We start from the raw sequence: 20,995 nt of genomic DNA on the forward strand, positions 1-20,995 counted from the left end.
TTTGGGCATTTCTTGTATCAGGTGCTACTCTAAGCATTTAACATGTGCTAATTAATTTTTTGTTATGGCCACCCCAAGAAGTACATACTATTATTTCCATTCTGTAAATGAGGAATAGACCCAGAGGGGTTATTTATTTATTTATTTATTTATTTATTTATACCCAGAGGGGTTAAACACATCTCCTGTTTCTCAAGATTGCTGGGGGGAGGGATGCCTGGGTGGCTCAGCGGTTGAGCATCTGCCTTTGGCTTAGGGCATGATCCCTCGTGATCCCTGGGTCCATGGATTGAGTCCCACATCGGGCTCCCAACATGGAGCCTACTTTTCCCTCTGCCTATGTCTCTGCACTGCCCACCTCTGTGACTCATGAATAAAAAAAAAAAAAAAAAAAAAATAAATAAATAAATTTTTTGGGGGTATATAAAAATTTTTTTTTTTAATTTTTTTTTTTTAATTTTTATTTATTTATGATAGTTACAGAGAGAGAGAGAGGCAGAGACACAGGCAGAGGGAGAAGCAGGCTCCATGCACCGGGAGCCCGATGTGGGATTCGATCCTGGGTCTCCAGGATCGCGCCCTGGGCCAAAGGCAGGCGCCAAACCGCTGCGCCACCCAGGGATCCCGGGTATATAAAAATTTATTGTCATGTTTTCACCACCAAAACTTAGGATCTTGGTTTTTCTTTCTTGCCTTTGTACAAGGCCAAAAGAAAGACATTGGCTACTTTGACAACCTTAAGTGGACTCCAGGAATGTCACCGACAGCATGACCTTTGCAACCAGATCCACCAGAACCTCATCATTTTCCTCAATAAAATTCAAACAACCATCATTGGGTACAAAGGCTGTGATCTTTTTGCCATTCTTGATCAGCTGGACCCTGACACACTTCCAGATGGCAGAATTTGGCTGTTTGGCTTTCAGCCCCTACTTTTTCCAGCACAATTCCTTTTGCATGGGAAGCACCTCCAAAAGGGTTGGTGTTCAGGTCTGTGCCCAAATGGGCTTTCTTGTACTGCTTATCATGCCACTTCTGGTCCCCTTGGTGACTGCGGAGCTTCCTAGCAGTACGGAGGCCAGACACTTGCCCATCCTGCCGGCGCCAAGGGCCTGAGCCAAAAAGACCAATAAATAAGATCTTAAAAAAAAAAAAAAAAAAAGATTGTTGGGGGGAGCATAAAGCAAAAGATGGGTGGATGTGGCAAGAAATGAGAGGAGACTGGAAAGGTAGGTAGAGTAGAAGCCAAGTCATGAAAGGGTCTTGTTGCCTAGGTTGAGAAATTTGGACTTCATTTCGAGGTGATAGGGTCTCTGCTCCTATGGACATTTTATTTTTATTATTATTATTTTTTCCTATGGACATTTTAGAAGGATGTATCTGGCTACCTGTTTGGGGAGTGGTTTGGAGACCTAGAGCACCATGGACAAAAATACCAGTTTAGGAGGCTGTGGTGGTAATACAGGTAGGGGATGATGGTGTTTCAAATGAAGAGTGTGTATGTGTAGAAGGAATTGAGCAGTGAGACACAAAGATTATTGTGTGGTAAGTAAGGAAGAAATCAAGGATGATTTCTAGATTTCTACCTGGTGCAGTTGTATAGATGGGGATGCTGATTATTGAGGTGAGGACATAAGAGATGAGGTGGTTGTCTCTTTTTTAAAAAAATTTTTTTAAATTTTTATTTATTTATTTAATTTATGATAGTCACACACACACAGAGAGAGAGAGAGAGAGAGAGAGGGGCAGAGACACGGGCAGAGGGAGAAGCAGGCTCCATGCACCAGGAGCCCGACGTGGGACTCGATCCCGGGTCTCCAGGATCGCCCCCTGGGCCAAAGGCAGGTGCCAAACCACTGTGCCACCCAGGGATCCCGAGGTGGTTTTCTCTTGAAGGGTCTTCTTAAATCTGCTTTCGTTTACCTTCTAGTTATTGAGCCAAGTTCTCCATGGAGAGGATTGGGGGTAGAAGCATAGGGTGAGGGGGGACAGTATTGTACAACATATCTGGTAACTATTCCTGGCTAAACCGGATGATGTAAACACTAGTTTAGAAAAGGAAGAAATATTAGATCCCGGATATTCAGGTCCTGCTTAGCCCTGAAGATTACTTTTATTAAGCTAAAGGAAGACTTAACATTTTTTCCAGACAACTTCCTTTGGTACTGCTCTCTCCATGTGTTACTGTGGCCCTAAGTCACCTGTGTTTACTACCTGCTAGACACTGGGAAAACAAAGATAAGTAAAATGTAGCTTCAGGAACTTGTGTCCAGAAAGGCAGCAGATCTCAGTAGCTTAGATAACAGTGGTGGGTGGAGGTACAGGGTGGGATGGGGCAGGTCAGGATGGAACAGAATGGGGAAGGACCACGAGGGATTTTTGTTGGGACAGGAGTCAGGAACTCTGTACTCTATCTAGTCTTCTTGTCAGGTGGCAAAGGTCCAGCTTTATTCGTCTGAATAATGATAGGAAATCATGGCTACTAGGGTCCTTTCTAGCAATAACGTTTTATGATTCTAGATGTTGATTTAGACAGTATATCTTTTGGAGAGGCATTTTCTTTCCTCTTTTTTCTCCTCCCCCTTTTTTTCTGAGGCAGTGATGGGGAAAGGGTAGAGATAGGGTTTTCACATGAATGTCTGTAAAAAACCTAGTTTTTTTCAATTTTAGCTTCATGTATAAAATGTTTAACTGGGGCAGCCCCGGTGGCACAGCGGTTTAGCACTGCCTGCAGCCCAGGGTGTGATCCTGGAGACCCAGGATCGAGTCCTACATCGGGCTCCCTGCATGGAGCCTGCTTCTCCCTCTGCCTATGTCTCTGCGCCTCTCTCTCTCTCTCTCTCTCTCTCTGTCGCTCATGAATAAATAAAATCTTTTTTTTTTTAAAGATTTATTTATTTATTTATTCAGAGAGAGCGAAAGAGAGGCAGAGACACAGGCAGAGAGAGAAGCAGGCTCCATGCAGGGAGCCCGACGTGGGACTCGATCCTGGGTCTCCCGGGTCTCCAGGATCACATCCCGGGCTGCAGGCGGCGCTAAACCGCTGCGCCACTGGGGCTGCCCAATAAATAAAATCTTTAAAGAAAAATGTATAACTGGAGCGGGGAGAAGATGACTAGTAATGTTTGCCTGCTGACCTGCAACTGCCCACTAGGTTCTGTGAGGAAAGTTTCAGACCTGAGGTGGGGTACAGCTCTTAGACTGTCAGGATGAGAGAGGGGTGCAGTGAGATAAACTGGAAGCCGTGTCATGAGCCTGAGGATTTTTTAGTTTGGTTCCTGCTACTGACTCAATTTGTGGGCTTGGCCAACTCCTTTTCTTCTCTGGTCCCATTTCATCATAATCTCAGACCTCCCTGAAATTTTGTAAAAGACCAAAAGGGTGGGAGCCAGAGAGGAATAAAAAAGGTTTGGAGGTCCTTCTCTATTCACTTTCTTCTCCCTGCTTAAATGAGTAACTAGAGATAGGCATCTGCCCAAGTATCCTTATTATCTCTTCTGTTTCTACAACCCTTTCTTTTTCCTTAGTTTTAGTGTCTGTCACTTTATAATGGCCTTCATGTGAATAAGCAGGCTCTACCTCATCAGAGGAGGCGGGGAGGGTGGAATATTATTAGTAGGTTCTACTTTATATCCCCAAAAGGTCACTGCCCCCTGCTCTCCGTGTAGGGGTAAGGGTGGGTTGATTGTGGTTGAATGCTTGGATTTTTCTGAAGCTCAGGCTCAGGAGTGCTCCACTAACCGAAGTGCAAGTTGCCATTCTCCCAACACGCCCAGTGTGGTTCCTCTGGGGGAAATAGGCATTTGATATGTGCCAAAGACATGTAAATTGTCATTACCTGATATTCTCTGGGATCTCCGTCTTCCTTTCTAAAACAACAGAGTTGGACTAGATAGTCTTGAATGATATTTTTACCTCTTAATAGGGTGACTTCCTGGTTTTACACAAGTGGCTTGTGAATTCATCTTTGGAAGAAGAAAGGGCTTTGTTAGAGCTTTGAGAGTGTGTCAGAGGGTTAAATTCTGGGTTCATAGATACCTTTTGGTATATAAACAGATGGATATTGCATTCTAGAGTGGACAGATTGCTGAAAAATTGCTTGTGAGATGAATTTATCAAAATGCCTGCTAGTTCCATTATAAACTTGGAGAGTTTTTGTCCCATAGACCAACTTGGAGTCTAAGACTGTAAAAAATTATATTTAAATATGTAGCAAACTGTTTAAAATCATAGAATAAAGAGAAAATGTTAAAAACACTATAAGATGCCCAAACAGTACTAGTGCTGGAAAAATACTAGACCAGAAATTTGCATTTCCTTAGAGGTTTAGCTTTATGAAGTAGATACCTCTGCTGAGGTTACCTGGCCCTTGAAATGCCATCTGTAGAGAGTGAATAGTTCTGTTTATTTGTCAAGATAAGAATCGTTGCTTTATTCCAAGTAAGTATTCTCTTTAGAAGGCCAGGCTTATAAGCTTAATATTATTGGCCAGGTTTTCTTCATTCCAGAGACATTTATCTGGTATTTTAGCAGTCTCCTGTTTGTTTTATTAAGGCTTTTACTAAGCCTAGTTAAAGGTATAGTTTGCATGGTGTCTGTTGATCTGTCTGTCTGGTTTCACCACTTTGTAATAATTTATGCTAGTGAAAGCAAGCTCAGCAGTAGATATAAAAAAGTAATTTTCATAACTCATTATTTCTCTAGGTCTGGGTTTCTTTCTGGAAGTATGATCATGCTACACTGAGAAGTCAGATGTTGTTCCTGGCTTAAAACAGACCATTTTAAGGCTTTGGGACTTTGTTCTTCCAGGTAGCTGTAAGCTGGCACTGAGGAACGGTGTTGTCAGTATAATAATGATAGCTATGCCTAGATCAGTTGAACACAAGCCTATCTTTTCTTCAGACCTTAAAAACTCACTCTAAATTGATTTTTCACACCAGTGAAAGTAAGCTCTTACTAAAATTAGGGTCTTGGTAGAGTTACCATGCTAAGTAGGTTACCTAGCTACTGTAACATGATTGTGCTTTCCATCCCAAAGTTCAGTCATTCATTTCCAGGAATTTGGACTACCTGCTGTGGTCTCTCTATGGAGAACATAAAAACCAAGCAGGACATGATTCCTGCCCTCAAATTACTTTTAGTTTTGAGGAGACTGAAAAGTACGATAGATCCTAGCTGCTTCTTTCTCCTGCTGCCTTGGCCCAGATATTTAGGTTGAGGGTTCTGACGAGAAAAAGCAGAATTGATGGATATATCACTACACAAGGAGACCTGTTTGAATATCTGACTTCCAGTGTTTAGTTTTAGTTTTGCCTCCGCTTTTTTTTTATTTTATTTTTTTTTAATATCTTTAATTTATTTATTTATGAGAGACAGAGAGAGAGGCAGACACAAGCAGAGGGAAAAGTAAGTTCCATGCAGGGAGCCTGATGTGGGACTCTAGGATCATGCCCTGGGCTGAAGGCAGGTGCCAAACCGCTGAGCCACCCAAGGATCCCCCTTATTTATTTAAAAATATTTTATTTATTTGAGAGAGAGCAGAAGAAAGAGACAGCGAAAGCGTGTGCATACACACAAGCAGGTGGAAGGGGCAGAGGGAGAAGGAAGAAGTAGGTTCCTCACTGAGCCAGGGGAGCCTGACGTGGGGCTTGATCCCAGGTCTCCCGGATCATGACCTGAGCCGAAGATAGATGCTTAACTGACTTAGCAACCCAGGTACCTCAAGATTTATTTATTTTAGAGAGCATGATCAGATGGAAGGGCGGAGGGAGAGAAAATAAATGGCCAACTTGGGGTTACATCCCAGGACCCTGAGATCATGACCTGAGTCAAAATCAAGAGCTGGCTACTTAACCTACCGAGCCACCCAGGCATTCCTGCCTTCCACTTAAAAAAAAAGAAAAAAAAAATATATATATATTTTAAAGACTTTAAAGATTTATTTAAGAGAGGGAGTGAGGGAGAGAGAGAGAAAATCTTAAGTAGACTCCCTGCTGAGCACAGAGCCAGGACTTGGGGCTTGATCCTAGGACCTTGAGATCATGACCTGAGCCAAAACCAAGAGTCAGACCTTTATTTTTATTTTATTTTATTTTATTTTATTTTATTTTATTTTATTTATTTTATTTTTATTTATTTTTTAATTTATGAGAGAGAGAGAGGGAGAGACACAGGCAGAGGGAGAAGCAGGCTCCACGCAGGGAGCCCAACGTGGGACTCAATTCCAGGACCCCAGGATCAGGCCATGGGCTGAAGGCGGCACTAAACTGCTGAGCCACTTGGGCTGCCCCGAGTCAGACCCTTAATCAGCTGTACCACCCAGGTGTGCCTCCCCTCCCCTTTTATTTTACCTCCCTTTATCCTCTATTGCTGAGGTATCTCACATGCAGTGTGTGAAGAACATTTGGGTAGGGGATGACATTGTCCTTCAGGTTTGGGTGTCCAGACATCTGCTTAGTGCTTTCCCTATTCTCCTCACATCAGTTCTCTGGCTGGCTTCCAGAAAGATTTGATACTGTCTAGCTTCTTATTTAGGAAGGAAGAAAATTCAGTTTCATATTGAATTATTTTAAGTTTTATTATATCAGTTTTTTTTATATGCAGTTTTGAAATAAAATAGTTCTCTGTTTTGCTTGCAAGTAAATTATTTGAGGTATGGTTTTTGGCATTTGCTCAGCTTGTGACTTACTAATTGTGATTAAATTGTGGTTCTTGAAGCTCACTGCCAGTGTCTGTGCTAGCCTTCTTTGAACACTTTGCAGCACAGAGCCCTTAGGAATGGAAAATGGAGGGACTGTTGAGCGTACCCTTCCAACAATTTAGCATTACTTATGAGGTCTAGAGAAGAGGAAATCTGCCTGTGCCTATTCTTTAAGATTGGGGACAGTGCTGAAATCAGTCATCCAAACTTATGGAGCCCATGGAGTGCCATATCTTAAATTCCTCACAATAACATTGTGAGCAAGTTAGATAACGTTACTAAAAGTTAAAAAAAAGAGTACCGTATAAAACCAGATGATGCAGTTTATAGGAGAATACACAAGCCATTTGTCAGTTAATAGGTAAATGGCAGAGTTTTCCATAGAAGAGGAGATCTCTCTGGTCTGGAGTGATCTGGAAGAGTGGCCTAAGTCAGCCTCTAGTCAGCCTCTTCCTCCAGGAGAAAAAATGATGGAATGATTTAGACCGGGCAGTGATGAGGCAAAAGACTAGGAAAAACTTTTCAGGGGGAGTAGTGTTTCCAGTCTCAAGTCACAGGGTAGGCGTATGTTCAGCTTTAGTAATTATTGACAGTTTTCAGAGGCATACCAGATCACACTCTCATCAGTGGTACATGAGAGAGAATTCCTGTTGCTCCATGTCAACACTTAGCATTGTTTATATTTTTCATTTTATTTTATTTTTAAGATTTTATTTATTTATGAGAGACAGAGAGAGAGAGGCAGAGACACAGGTAGAGGGAGAAGCAGGCTCTATGCAGGGAGCCTGATGGGGGACTCAGTCCCGGGTCTCCAGGATCACACCCTGGGCTGCAGGCGGTGCTAAATCGCTGCGCCACCTGGGCTGCCCATATTTTTCATTTTAAATCATGCTGGCTGGTGCATAGTTACAGAAGTGAGTTTTAAGAACCATAATATGAACTATCAGGTAACAGTATCATAAAGAGGTAAATAGATTGGGGTTTCAGAGGAGGGAGAGATTGCTTCATTTGTGGGGATGTGGTACTCCGGGAACATTTATGGAGGCATGAGCATTTCACGGGGTTTTATAGGATAAAGATAGTGACCATGTATCATCTGGGACCACTTTAGTTTCTTTTTTTTTTTTTTTTTTTTTTTTTTTAATTTTTTTTTTTTTAATTTTTATTTATTTATGATAGTCACACAGAGAGAGAGAGAGAGAGGCAGAGACACAGGCAGAGGGAGAAGCAGGCTCCATGCACCGAGAGCCCGATGTGGGATTCGATCCCGGGTCTCCAGGATCGCGCCCTGGGCCAAAGGCAGGCGCCAAACCGCTGCGCCACCCAGGGATCCCACCACTTTAGTTTCTAATACTGTCTGGTTGTACTTTTAGATTGTGAACCAATATTTCTGTGACTGGAAGATATCTCCCAGACTATACAGAAGCAACACCCAGATAGCCCTTCTCAGTTGTTGTGCCCCTCTCTCTTCTCCCTTTTTTTCCCCAGAAAGTATGGTCACAGGAGATTTTAGGCTGTTAGAGATGGAGAGAGGACATTCTGTCTGACGGGAACATCTTGAACAGAAACACATGAGTGACTAAATTGAGTGGCATCGCTATTCCTGCTAATGAGCTAAGGGAGGAGGATGTGTCTCATTCTTAAAGGGTGGATGATGCCTTCTCATAGCCTTCTGGAGCAGGTGGAAAAAGTCTACTGTTACCAAGCCAATTTGTATTTAAACTGGATAGAAGGATGAGAATGACCTCTTTGCCTATAATTACATCATTTCAGGGAATAAATTAATCCAGCAATAGTCACACTTTTGAAGTATGTTGAGATTTGTCTTCTCTTAAGAGAAGGGAAAGGGGGTGAGAGGGGAATGCCAAAACTAAAGAGTAGTCTCTCAGAGCTCATCTATTGTATATTTGCTCAGAGAAAAATTGCTATTTCTTTGTCAGCTTTTATCCTGCTGGGTGGGCCCTAGCTAGGTGTTTATTTTCTGTAGTTTTACCAAATCACTTTGAAGGCTGATGTGAACATTGATCATTTCTTAGAGCCTTTCCTCTTTGTTCTGTCAGCAAATATTAGAAAATGTGCCTTAAATTACCTGGTTCGGGGAAATAAGGTGGCCCTCCCTGCTTGCTTCCAGAGAGCAGCACTTCCATGTTAAACATTAGTCAGATCCTGATTCTGTGTCAGGTCATCCTGTGTTTTTCAGGAGAGACTAGGAATGTTAGAGCTGCCACTGGGGACATTTACCAGAGGGTTTTTTGGCTTTCTGTCGAAGAGACTAGTTGAGTATTTGATTAAAAAATCTGATGAGGTCCTAAATCTAAGTCTATGTTTCATATTAATAATTGCTGCCATGTATTGGGTGCTCACTGTGTTGAGATACCATGCTTGGTACCTTGTGTTCTACTAAAGTGGATGTTTATTGAAGGTTACTATGTGCTGAGTTTTGTGTGTGTGTGTATATAAATCTTTATAAATCATGTAAGATGTGTAAATTTATATCATTTACATGTTATGTATATGTAATATACATAACATTACATGTTATGTAAATAATATATATATAAATTTAACTATACATATAAAAATCATATTTATTCTCCCCTCAACCCTAAGAAGTAGATCCTGTTAATCCTCATATAAATGGGAAACAGACACCAGGAGGTTAAGAATATGCCTACAGTCTTACTGCTAGTAAATGGAGTTGCCAGGATTGAAACCTAACCAATTATTTTTAACATGGAAATTTTAAAACAGACACAAAGTAGACAGAGTAAGTAAATGAAGCATGATGTATACCCATCACTTAGTCATAGTCAGTCATATTTCATTTATACTACCTCATCCTGTGCTTTGAAGAAAATTTCAACTGTCCTATTTTGCCCTTAAATATTTCACAATGTATTTCTAAGGGATGACTTTATTTATTTAAATATTTTATTATTTGGCAGAGAGAGCACAAACCAGGAGCTGCAGAGGGAAAGAGAGAAGCAGATGCCCCAGTGAGCAGAGTGCCCGATGTGAGGCTTGATTCCAGGACCCTGGGATCATGACTTGAGCTGAAGGCAGACACTTAACTAACTGAACCACCCAAATGTCTCTACAGGATGACTTTAAAATAACCACAGGGATGCCTGGCTGGCTCAGTCAGGAGAGCATGTAACTCTTGATTGCAGAGTTGTGAATTCCAGTTCTACATTGGGGGTAAAGTTTATTTATTTTAAAAAGATTTTATTTTTATTTACCTGAGAGAGAAGATGAACAGGGGGAAAGACAGAGGGAGAGGGAGAATCAGGCTTCCTGCTGAGCAGGGAGCCTGAAGTGGGACTTGATCTCAGAACCCTGGGATCATGACCTGAGTCGAAGGCAGACGCTTAATGGGCTCAGCCACCCGGGCACCCTGGCAAAGTTTATTTAAAAAACAAAACAAACAGAACCACAATGCCATTTTCATACCTTATAAAATTTAACAATTCCTTAATACCATCAAAATCCAGATTATGTTCACATTTCCAATTATCTCATAAATGTCACAATCTTATTTTTACGGTTTATTTAACTTAAGATTTATATAAGATCCATACATTTTAATTGGTTTTTTACATATTTTAAGTCTCTTAATTTATTATTTCACTTCTATTTGTTGTTATTGCCTTTATTTGTTGAAGTAAAAGCATTGTTTTTCCTGTAGAGTTTTCTGTGTTCTGAATTTCCTGTAAATTGGTGATTGTATCTAAGGGGGTAGTATGTCTTAATCCTCATGGCAACTCTACAGAAAGTAGGTATTCTTATTTTGCAGATGAGAAAACAGACCGAAAAGGGTTGAGTTGAGTGACCTGCCCAAGGCCTCACAGCAACCTTGGATGTGAACACAGACCTTCTTACCTCCAAAGCCTTTATTCTTTGCTCTTTACCACTCACCCATTCTGTGACCTTGGGCAGATCACTTTTAAGTTCTCTGGGCCTTAGTTTCTTTGATATATACACTGAGAACTTCTACAGGAGTGGTGGTTTATGGGTCTATGACCATTTGAGTGCCCACCATGTGATGGCAAGGTACTAGATGCTGTGGATGATACTCATGAATAAGACTGTCTCCAGTGAGCAGGTAGTCAGCTAAGGACTGTAGGACCATACCCTGTTTCAGATATGGAGCTTGTTTTGGCCATGGCAGGACTATCAGAGCTTCCTAACCAGCCTCTGCATCCTATCTTGGCCTCTTCCATGCCATGCTTCTCCCTGCTGCCAGGTGCCTTTTCTAAAAACCATTTTTGTCGTGTTCTCCCCGATCATAAATCTAGTTTGAGGACTTGGTAAATAAGAAACAAAATTCTTCCAGCAATAAACCTTCCCTCCTTAGATTGAGTTACTATTTCAAGGGCAGCTAGGCTTTTTTTCTTTTCTGTTTGGCAAAGGTGTGTTAGCACCTTTTGGAAATGCTGAGGAGTCTGGAGATGATAGAATAATGATGGAGTAAAGCACGGGAATGCTATCTTGATTCAGGGGAGAACATACATTTAGCATTGTACTGTTCACTCCCAAGGACATCTGACTATAATGGGGTAGTTGTCCTTTTCTTTGCAAAGGAACTTCTGGTTGTACAGTTCAGGGATGAGAGTTTTCAGGATCTCCTTTTGAAGAGAACCAAGCTGCTGAGCCTTCATTTTACTGGCTAGCCAAGCTATTAAAGTGAAATGTGGTATATAGAGCAGTGATTTGGGTCTGTAGTAATTTGGTGGCAGACAGCTGGCACTGAGTCCAGTCTGACCCACAGCTAACTATAAAGTTAAAAGTCCAGAGAGGTAGGGTTCAGGGCATTTGTATTCCTAAAGTACCTAAGACCTTTAAATCTCTTTTTTTTTTTTTTTTTTTTTTAAAGAACCTTTGATGGTGGATTAAGCCAAAGAAGGCTGTGGAATCATGGGTTCTAAAGCTAAGTCCTAAGTCTAGGACCCTGGATAGCTCCTTGGAAAAGCAGTTCTGACAAAAGTTATGCAACCTTAGGGGACTCCTAAATCCTTACTGTGCAGAGCTAGTCAGAGGATCTTACCCTCTAGATCAGGGACTGCAAACTGGCAGCTCCTTGAGGTGTGTCTGGCCTGCATCCATATTTTTTGTTTGACTTGACCAGTGTTTTTCTGTTTTGAGTTGGACCCCAGCCTGGGAAGATTGGGGCTGCCTTCTAGTGGAGATACCTTATATGAGATCAGAGGTTCTGGCATGTGGGCTGTGAGGGTGACTGATTTCTCCTGAAGAGGGAGGAGGATTTTTGAGGAAGTATTCCTATTCACAGAAGTGGAAATAGCACCCAGGTAGCTATTTTGTAGAAGGCTTCACTCCCTGAGCCCTGTGCCAGGGACTCCCTATGTCGTGACTCCTTGTGCACTGGCTTGTCCATGTTTAAGAAACTTGTAGCTTGGCTTTTTTTTTTTTTTATCTTTGAGAGACAGAGATATGATTCTGATCTTTGAGCAAGTCTGTATTACCAGCCCAGTTTGGCAAAATGCTTGTGTTTGAAGAATCACATTCTTCATTTCTGTTCATCTGATTGGCTGGCTTCTTTAGACAGGGCATATTTGTTCTCAAGTTTGTCAAAGCCCTCATCATTTCCTGTTGTTTCTGTGATATCCAAGTCCAGTGCCTATTGCTACTTATCACCAAACTAGCTCTTTTATTTTATTTATTTATTTAAGATTTATTTATTCATGAGAGACCCAGAGAGAGGCAGAGACATAGGCAGAGGGAGAAGCAGGCTTCTCGCAGGGAGCCCAATGTGGGACTCGATCCTGGATCCTGGGATCAGGCCCTGAGCTGAAGGCAGACGCTCAAGTGCTGAGCCACCCAGGTGTCCTGCACTTTTTTCTTTGAAACATTTGGTCAGCTGTATTTCTTTTTGCTACCTGGTTTGTCCTTTTGGGCCTGTGGATATCTTTAATATTGAAGGGACTTTGCACAGTTACAGTGCTCTTAGTCCTACTAGATGAGTTATCTTCCATTTTATTAGAAACTTTGGTGTCCTTGTGATACTAGTGACGGTTCAGTGAACCTTGGCCTTATAAAATGAGCATTTTTTGCAGTCTCTAACACTCACAAGCTTGGGGTGTGTGTGTGGAAGATGAAAGAAACCACATCTTATGAAAGACACCATGACATCTAATATAAAACTGGTTTACTTAGGAGTTAGTTCCTGGTCTTCCACCCAGCTGCAGTGAGCAGCAGCTCCTGTGTGTTGAAAGTAGGTGACTTTTCTGAGTGACTCTTCTACATGCCTGTTCCCTTTGTCTTTTTGTAATTATTGTAACATCATCATCTTGTATGTGGAGCACCATGGTAATTCCCTTGACAACTGATCATGATTTCCTAGATAAAGGGAGGAAGCTAATAAGTGTTAGGAACTCAAAAGGGATATTGGGCTAAGGTCTTGTGATGCTAGTAGAATTTTGAGCTGGAAAGAACTTTTCAGCAGCAAAAGCCTAATTAAACCTTTTCTTTTTACAGACAAGTCCCTATTTGAGATCCTTAGCTTAGCGTTTTTTGTGCTCCCTATTCTATATGGATTTTCCCCATTATATCCCACTGGACCATGAGCTCCATAAAGGCAGGTACCATGTCTATTTTGTTAATTACTGTTTTTTTCAATGCTTTACCATAGGACCTAAGTAATTTTTGAGTGAGTCGAAAAGTATGTTGGAGTTTCCCAAACTGGTGGGACACATGGTTGCATATTGCATGATATGTAAAATCACAGTATAAAACCTATTTTCCTAGAGTGTCAATGTACTCAGATTTTTTGGAGTTAAATTAGTTTAGAAATTATAACCAGTAATTGAAAAATTTACTCAAAATAAATCACATATGAATTTTTTAAAGATAAAATGAGAAGGCATCAAATAAATTGCGGGATTACAGTAGACCCTTTGACTTTTACCGCAGAGGGTCTAGGGTTTCCAGAACTCTGGTACATTTTTTTGTAAAGATTTATTTATTTACTGGGGAGGGTGGAGTGTGCATGTGTGGGGAGGGGCAGAGGAAGAGAATAGACTTCCCTGATGAGCGCCAAAACCAAGAGTTGGATTCTCCACTAACTGAGCCACCCAGGCGCCCTGAGAACTCTGATGTTTTTGAGAAGCTAGAAAACTAACTTTTTAAAAACATGAGATCTGATTTGAAATGTTAGCAGTTAATTCAGAGGTTTGTTTAATTTTTTTTTTTTTAAGATTTTATTTATTCATGAGAGAGAGAGAGAGAGAGAGAGAGGCAGAGACACAGGCAGAGGGAGAAGCAGGCTCCCTGTAGGGAGCCTGACGTGGGACTCGATCCTGGGTCTCCAGGATCAGGCCCTGGGCTGAAGGCAGTGCTAAACCGCTAAGCCACCTGGGCTGCCCCAATTCAGAGGTTTTTAAATAAATTTATGTGGGTCAGACAAAACATATCCTGGGGCCCGAGCATCTGTTTATGACCTAGACTTTGGGCAGGAACTAGACTTTGGACAGGGCCATATGGATGATGATGGTGTCAGGGACAGCTGCCATTCTGCATCTGACTTCTTGGCTTCAAAGTGGCTATAGCTCAGAGTGGAAAGAATGAAGTTATGACTTGATAGGTTAGGAAAATTCCCACATTACATATCACTCTCTTTGGGAGACAGCTTCTATAAACTCGTATGCTATCTTAGCCCTTAAAAGAGCCTCACCTTTACTCCTCTTGTTTTGCAGATGAAATTGAGGTCCAGCGAAGGAACCAGAGCTTTTGTGAGGTCCTGGGCAGGCCCCGCTTCAAAGTCCAGACCTTTGTTTGGTGCTCCTGCCTCACTCACACTTAAGGCATGGATAGGGCAAGGTGTTTTGGCATACTTTGGGTTGGTTGGTAGAGCTGGGGCAAACTCCATTTCTTGGCACAGTTCTATCATCTTGAGCAAAGGGAGGGTTGAGGTGGCAGTTAGTAATGTACTCAGTCTCAGCACAAAGGGTCTATTTCTGTCACTAGCATAGATTGACCTTATTTTTTTCTACCTAGAAAAATGTAGAGGACAGCTTAGCAACAAGGAACCTCAGTGCCATGATCTGTTTCTCCTTGTACTTTCCTGCTGCTTCTGTTTCCTCCCCTCCAGCTCCTTTCTTCTTGAGCCCTACTACCCTCCCTTGTGTATATCACTTTCCTCCACCCCAACCATCACCCTTTTATTCTCTGGTTTTCTCTGTTGCCCTTCTCTTCTGTGGGAAATTCTTGTAATGCCTCTGTAGTAAGCAGAGTCTGAGATTGGACCTGTTTCCAGGGTTTTTGAGGGACTTGCTCTTAAGTAGGGCAACTAAATAAGGAGATGAGATGTTTTTAAACTGCTCCCTCTTTGGTCCACCTCACCCCAGTTGGAAAGGATAAAAACTCTGGGCTTGGCTACAAGGCTCATGCAGTCTGGTGCCACTTCACTTTGCTGCCTTCTGTCAGCAGCAAGGTAACACCCACTGTTTCCCTGTGCTCCTGCTCAGCTCAGAATGACTTTGTTGTTTGGCAGTTCCCTCTGAGTAGAAAGCTCTCAGCTCCCAGCCTCCTTACCAGACAAGCTCCTGTTTCATTTTTTCATCATTTCAAATGCCATCTTCTCAATGAACCTTTCTGTAATCACTCCATAAGCAGAATTTTTCTTTACATTTTGCTTCTATAATTGTGCTCCGTTGTTGTATCACACCCAAAAACTGCTCTCATTCATGAAATTGAGATCTTATGAGCCAGGGAACAGTGTACTACTTATCTCTGTTTCTTTTGTACCTCAGTAATAATCCTGGCACAAATAGTACTTGCAGAATGAATAACGGAAATGTACATGTACTGATACCCGTGGTATAAAACTGAATGTTACGTCCTACAGGTCAAATGTGACAAAGTTCTGTGGAAGTTTATGGGAGTTCTTGAGAGCTACTTTCTGACTGGGAGGAATCTTGGAAGCTTCTAAAAGCTGGTAGCCTTTGAATATGTCTTGAAGATTTAGAAGAAGTTCAACTTGGCAAATATGGTGGGAAGAATATTCTAAATGGGGGGTATAGTTGGAATAAAAGCAATGAGGAAGTATGGAGTTCAGGCTCCACTGCTTACTCCACTCATCCCCTTAGCCAGAATTCCTACTAGAGTGTATCCTAAGTTTCTAGGCCAGCCTAAAGGAAATTCTTTCTTTACTTCCTTTTTTCTTTCTTCTTTCCTTCCCTTCTCCCTATTTCTTATAACCCCCTTTCCTTTTATTTTTGTTTTTTTTTTCCAGCCCTCTCCCTTTCTTTCGTATGTTTCCAGTCCTCCTCCCCTTTTTAATTTTATTGTTTACCCTTCTTTCTCTACCTACTTTCTTCTTTCTTGCCCTCTTCCCCAAGTTACCCAGGAAATCCAGTCCTTTGAGTTGAGATGTGAATCATTTATACAATATTTAACTCCAAATAAACACCTCCCTTTTGAAACTGAGAAGTAATCGTGGCATAATTTCTTCTTATGTGTCTGTCCTGTTTTATTGGCATTGACTTTTTTTTAACTTCCCACGATGCTGGGGGTGTTGTTACCATTTTTCTTTTCTTTTTTTTAGTTGTCATAATGTCAAATTTATTATTTATTTATTTATTTATTTATTTATTTATATTTTTTTATAATGTCAATTTTATTTTTTTATTTTATTTTTTAAATTTATATTTATTTATTTATTTATTTATTTATTTATTTATTTATTTATGATAGTTACAGAGAGAGAGAGAGGCAGAGACACAGGCAGAGGGAGAAGTAGGCTCCATGCACCAGGAGCCCGATGTGGGATTCGATCCCGGGTCTCCAGGATCGCGCCCTGGGCCAAAGGCAGGCGCCAAACCGCTGCGCCACCCAGGGATCCCAAATTTTTATTTATTTATGATAGTCACAGAGAGAGAGAGAGAGAGAGGCAGAGACAGGCAGAGGGAGAAGCAGGCTCCATGCACCGGGAGCCCGACGTGGGATTCGATCCCGGGTCTCCAGGATCGCGCCCTGGGCCAAAGGCAGGCTCTAAACTGCTGTGCCACCCAGGGATCCCTAATGTCAATTTTAATGAGAAATTTCTGCAGACAGGCCTGCCCTTGAGTGGGTATGAGCCTTCAGGCAAAGCTAGGGCTGGATGAGTCAGATACGCTTATGGATCTGTTTTCTCATGCATATAAGTATCTAGGCCACACACATTCCCTCCTGTTCCTATAAGTTCATATGCTTTGCAATACATAGACACAAAATTCAGTCACAAAGGTGCACATATTGCTTCTCTTCCATACACATCCGTGTTATCTCCCTTACACCTTCAAGTTATCTACTTCCTCCTCCTGCCATGTACCCACACATTTATCCTCCTATACTCCCTGTCCTATTATTTTCTAACCAGATACTCAGAATTATATGTGTTATGACAATATCTGCAAGACTTACACCACTGTCTACTTCCTTACATATCTACACAAGTCCTCCCCTATACACAGATCCATCTTCCCACACCCCATGTCTCACACTCAGTACCACAGCATCTCCCATTATTCCCTCCATATCCCTTCCTTGGGTGTTTCTACTCTGCATAAAAGACATTTTAGTTTCAAACTAGTTTTGAAAGGAAATGTCTTTGCTGACAGACATGCTAGTGGACCGTAGGAAGTCTGAACTGTTTATGACCGATACCTCTGAGGCCCCTAAAATAACTTTGTCATGTTTGGGGTGGGGGAAAGCTGGGTCAGACAGACAATAGAGGGTTGCTTCTAAATTGCACTATTATGACCCAAGGTGGATTTGAACCTAGGTGCAAAACTGGTCCTGTGATTTCAGGGTTCACTTTTTTTTTTAAGATTTTATTTGTTTATTTGAGAGAGAGTACTAGAGAGAACAAGCACAAGTTGGGAGAGGGAGAAGCAGGCTCCCTGCTGAGCAGGGAGCCCAATCCCAGGACTTGGTATGATGACCTGAGCCAAAGGCAGATGCTTAACTGAACCACTCAGGCAATCTAGAAAACTGTATCTCTCTCTTTTTTTTTTTTTAAGATTTTATTTATTTATTCATGAGAGAGAGACAGAGAGAGAGAGAGAGAGGCAGAGACACAGGCAGAGGAAGAAGCAGGCTCCATGCAGGGAGCCTGATGGGGGACTCTCCATCCCGAGACTCCAGGATCACGCCCTGGGCTGAAGGCAGGTGCTAAACCACTGAACCACCCAGGGATCCCAAAAACTTATTTTAACAAGTTCCCAGATTCCTTCTGTTGTGTATCCAGATTGGGAAGCAGTTATTAAGAGGAAAGAAATAGAAGTAAGTTCTGCATTATCTTTTTTTGTACCACCTTGGACAAATTATCTTTTTTGGACTTCAGCTTTCTCACTTATAACAAAGCTCATGCTTGTAAAGGACCCTTTCAGCTCTAAAATTTTGTACTGCTTTATGATGAGTTTAGTCTGGTATCCTTTTCAACTAAGTATTGGTTCTCTGGGTCTGCCCTGGGCAGAGCATTTCATGCTTTGGCCAGAAACCAGCAGAGGCAGCCTAGGCCCTGACCTTTTGTCAGAAGCACTGACACAGGTCCTAATTAGAAATGTATCGATAATGGTCCTGCAGCCAGGCCTGGGGAGACTGGGAGGAGGCTAGAGGGGTGCTCCTAACTAGGGAGAATCTGATTACCATTAAGTGGCTCTGGTTACACTTGTCAACACAACGGTTTTGCTGGAATAGCGCTCTTCCCCTGGGGATAGCAGGCAGGGCTGCTCTGAGCAGACTGAGAAATGGTTAACTTGTACTCCCTTTGATATGTTTTCCTCACCTCTATCTATAAACCTACATATAACATGATGCTAGGTACATAGTACAGGTGTCCTCTTCAGATGGAAAAATCACTTATTAAATACCTAAGAGTTAAATGCTGATTTAAAGCCCTTTTGTTTATTTATTCCTCCTAATAACCTACTGGGATAGGTTTGAAGAGGAAACTAAAGCTCAGAAAAGCGAAACGAGTTGGCTATCCTTGTGTCACATAGCATGTTCTTTATTGTACTACAGTATAACATTTCTGAGCATTTGCAATAGTGATTCTAAGCTGATGAACCGTTTTCTACCAGAGCCATCCCTTCCTTTCTTTCTTTTTTTTTTTTAAAGATTTTAATTATTTATTCGTGAGAGACCTAGAAAGAGGCAGAGACACAGGCAGAGGGAGAAGCAGTCTCCCTGCGGGGAGCCTGATGCAGGACCCAATCCCAGGACTCCAGGAACACGACCTGAGCCAAAGGCAGATGCTCAACCACTGAGCCACCCAGGCGTCCCAACCTTATCTTTTTACAGATTGAACTGGAGCTCAGGCCGTCTCCCCGTAAAGCCCTTCAAATACTAAAGGAGATTCTTAAAAATCATTGATGAGGAGTATTGGGGGCGGGGGGGATGCTCTGCTTGCTTTTGCTTTCTCATCTCCTTTCCACAGTCCCTAAGGAATGAGCATGCTTTAATGGGAGAGATCAATCATCATTTGGGATCAATGGGAGAACTTCCTCCTTCAAGGAGTTCAGAGTCAGGTTTCTGAACTGGCCGTGTGCAAGGAGGGGGAAGGGATTCATGACTGGATATTTCTAGGCATTGTAGTAGCTGAGGGCTTAACATGCTCAGCTACCAGTTGTGGTCAAATTCCCCCTGTGGTTGATCATTCAACAGATACTTGTTGAGTATTTCCTATGTGTCAGGGCTTGTGCCAGTGCTAAAGATTCCCAGATGTAGACCCATTCTCTGCCATGAAAGACCTCACAATCTAGCATCAGAGTCCAGCAAGGAAACAAACCACAGTAGTGGAGGCATGTGCAAGAAATTCTGGGATTACAGGCATGGTGGTGGGCTTTCCTAGGGAGGATAACTTTGATCTGTGCTTCTTGAAGGAAGAGGAAGAGTTGAGACAGGCAAGGCAAAGAGGAGGGTCACTCCAGACTAGGGGATTAGCACAAAGAAAAGCATAAAAATGTGGCTAGGAACTCCTGACCAAAGGGTAGACATTAACAAAGTCCCTAACTTGTAGCAAATCAGAATGTCCATCTAAGCTCTTGTCCCTTGCTAGACTTGGGGCTGTAATAGTAGCTACTGAATGGCAGTAATACAGGAGCAGGAGGAGGGGAAAAGGAGGTAGATTGATTAGCAGAGGCTGACTGAATCTTCGTTTCTGGGAGGGAACTGAGGAAGAAAGCTGAAGAGCAGCAGCCCTTTGTCGTCTGGGCCGAGCCTGTAGAGGTGCATGCTGCGGGTTCTGGGCAGTGGTTTGAAAGCTTATCTGGCCCAGGCACATGGCTTCACTTCTCCCATGGCAGAATCCTCTGCTCCACTCAGCCCACCCCTCCGTTCTATGTTCTTTCAAAAAAAAGAAAAAGAAGTTAATGGAATCTGTTCAAAATACCCTGAAATGAAATTACATTTTTAACTCTAATTACCCTAATTAAAACTTGACAGCCGTAATCCTGGAATGGCAGATATGCTAAGTACCCCATGCCTCTGACAAGCTCACGTACCCAGATGGAATGTTGTTCTGTTCGGGGCATAGGAGAAAAATTCTTTGTGTGTTTGTTGTGGTGTTTTGTTTTTGTTTTTTTTTCCCCCCATCAGCAATTTAGTCTTTGGCTTCATAGCTTCTCCAAGCTAAGATAGCCATACTTGTGGGCTATAGGCTTGCCCAGGACCTTTAATCTCAGTGGAGATCCCTTTGCAGAGGTCATACTCCTAGGGATTCTTAACCACATACCTTGGAGTTTCCTTTTCAGTTGAGGTTAGACTGCATGCCCTGAGCGTTTTCCTGGGTAAGATCCCCTGCCTTCAGGGATGAGGGATCTGTGCTTGTTAGAAGGCTGTCTGCTGATCTAGAGCTAAATATGGGTCTGGGATCAGTTTATGGCTGTTATTAAGGATATAGTTTGAGGTCAGGGATGGGAGCTCTGAAAATAAGATGTGTCTTCTCTTCCCATGTCTCAGCACAGGCTAGAACCACCTAGTAAAATGCTGGGTCTTAACTAGTTACCTGGCCAGTCCCAGGGAACACAACGGGGCATGGGAGGGGGTAGCAGGAGAAGAGGCAGCTCTTGAAGCAGACTGAAGGCTCTGTTGATGCTGTGAGTCATATCATGGTTTTGTTAGAAACAAAGGTCCCCATGTTCTGGTGACCTCCTTTCAGCCCAGAAGCCAAGCCTTTTCAGTCAGCGGACACTAGCTGATGTGTTAGGTACTGCAAGGGATACGGAATTGAATATGGCACAGTACTTGCCCTTGTGAAGCTGACAGTTGTGGGGGAGTGGGGGAGGCACTGGTGGGTGA

At 42.3% G+C, this 20,995-nt stretch overlaps 1 protein-coding gene and 1 pseudogene across 9 annotated transcripts in view; one reads left to right on the forward strand and one right to left on the reverse strand.

Annotated features, from left to right (window-relative positions):
* Positions 1-20,995, forward strand: part of RALY (RALY heterogeneous nuclear ribonucleoprotein) — a 154,160-nt gene that overhangs the window by 73,718 nt on the left and 59,447 nt on the right. The gene's annotated exons all lie outside the window — the stretch shown is intronic.
* Positions 668-14,603, reverse strand: LOC140618874 (small ribosomal subunit protein uS12-like; annotated as a pseudogene).

The sequence above is a fragment of the Canis lupus genome, chromosome 26, assembly GCF_048164855.1.
Source record: "Canis lupus baileyi chromosome 26, mCanLup2.hap1, whole genome shotgun sequence".
NCBI classification, from domain to species: Eukaryota; Metazoa; Chordata; class Mammalia; order Carnivora; family Canidae; genus Canis; species Canis lupus.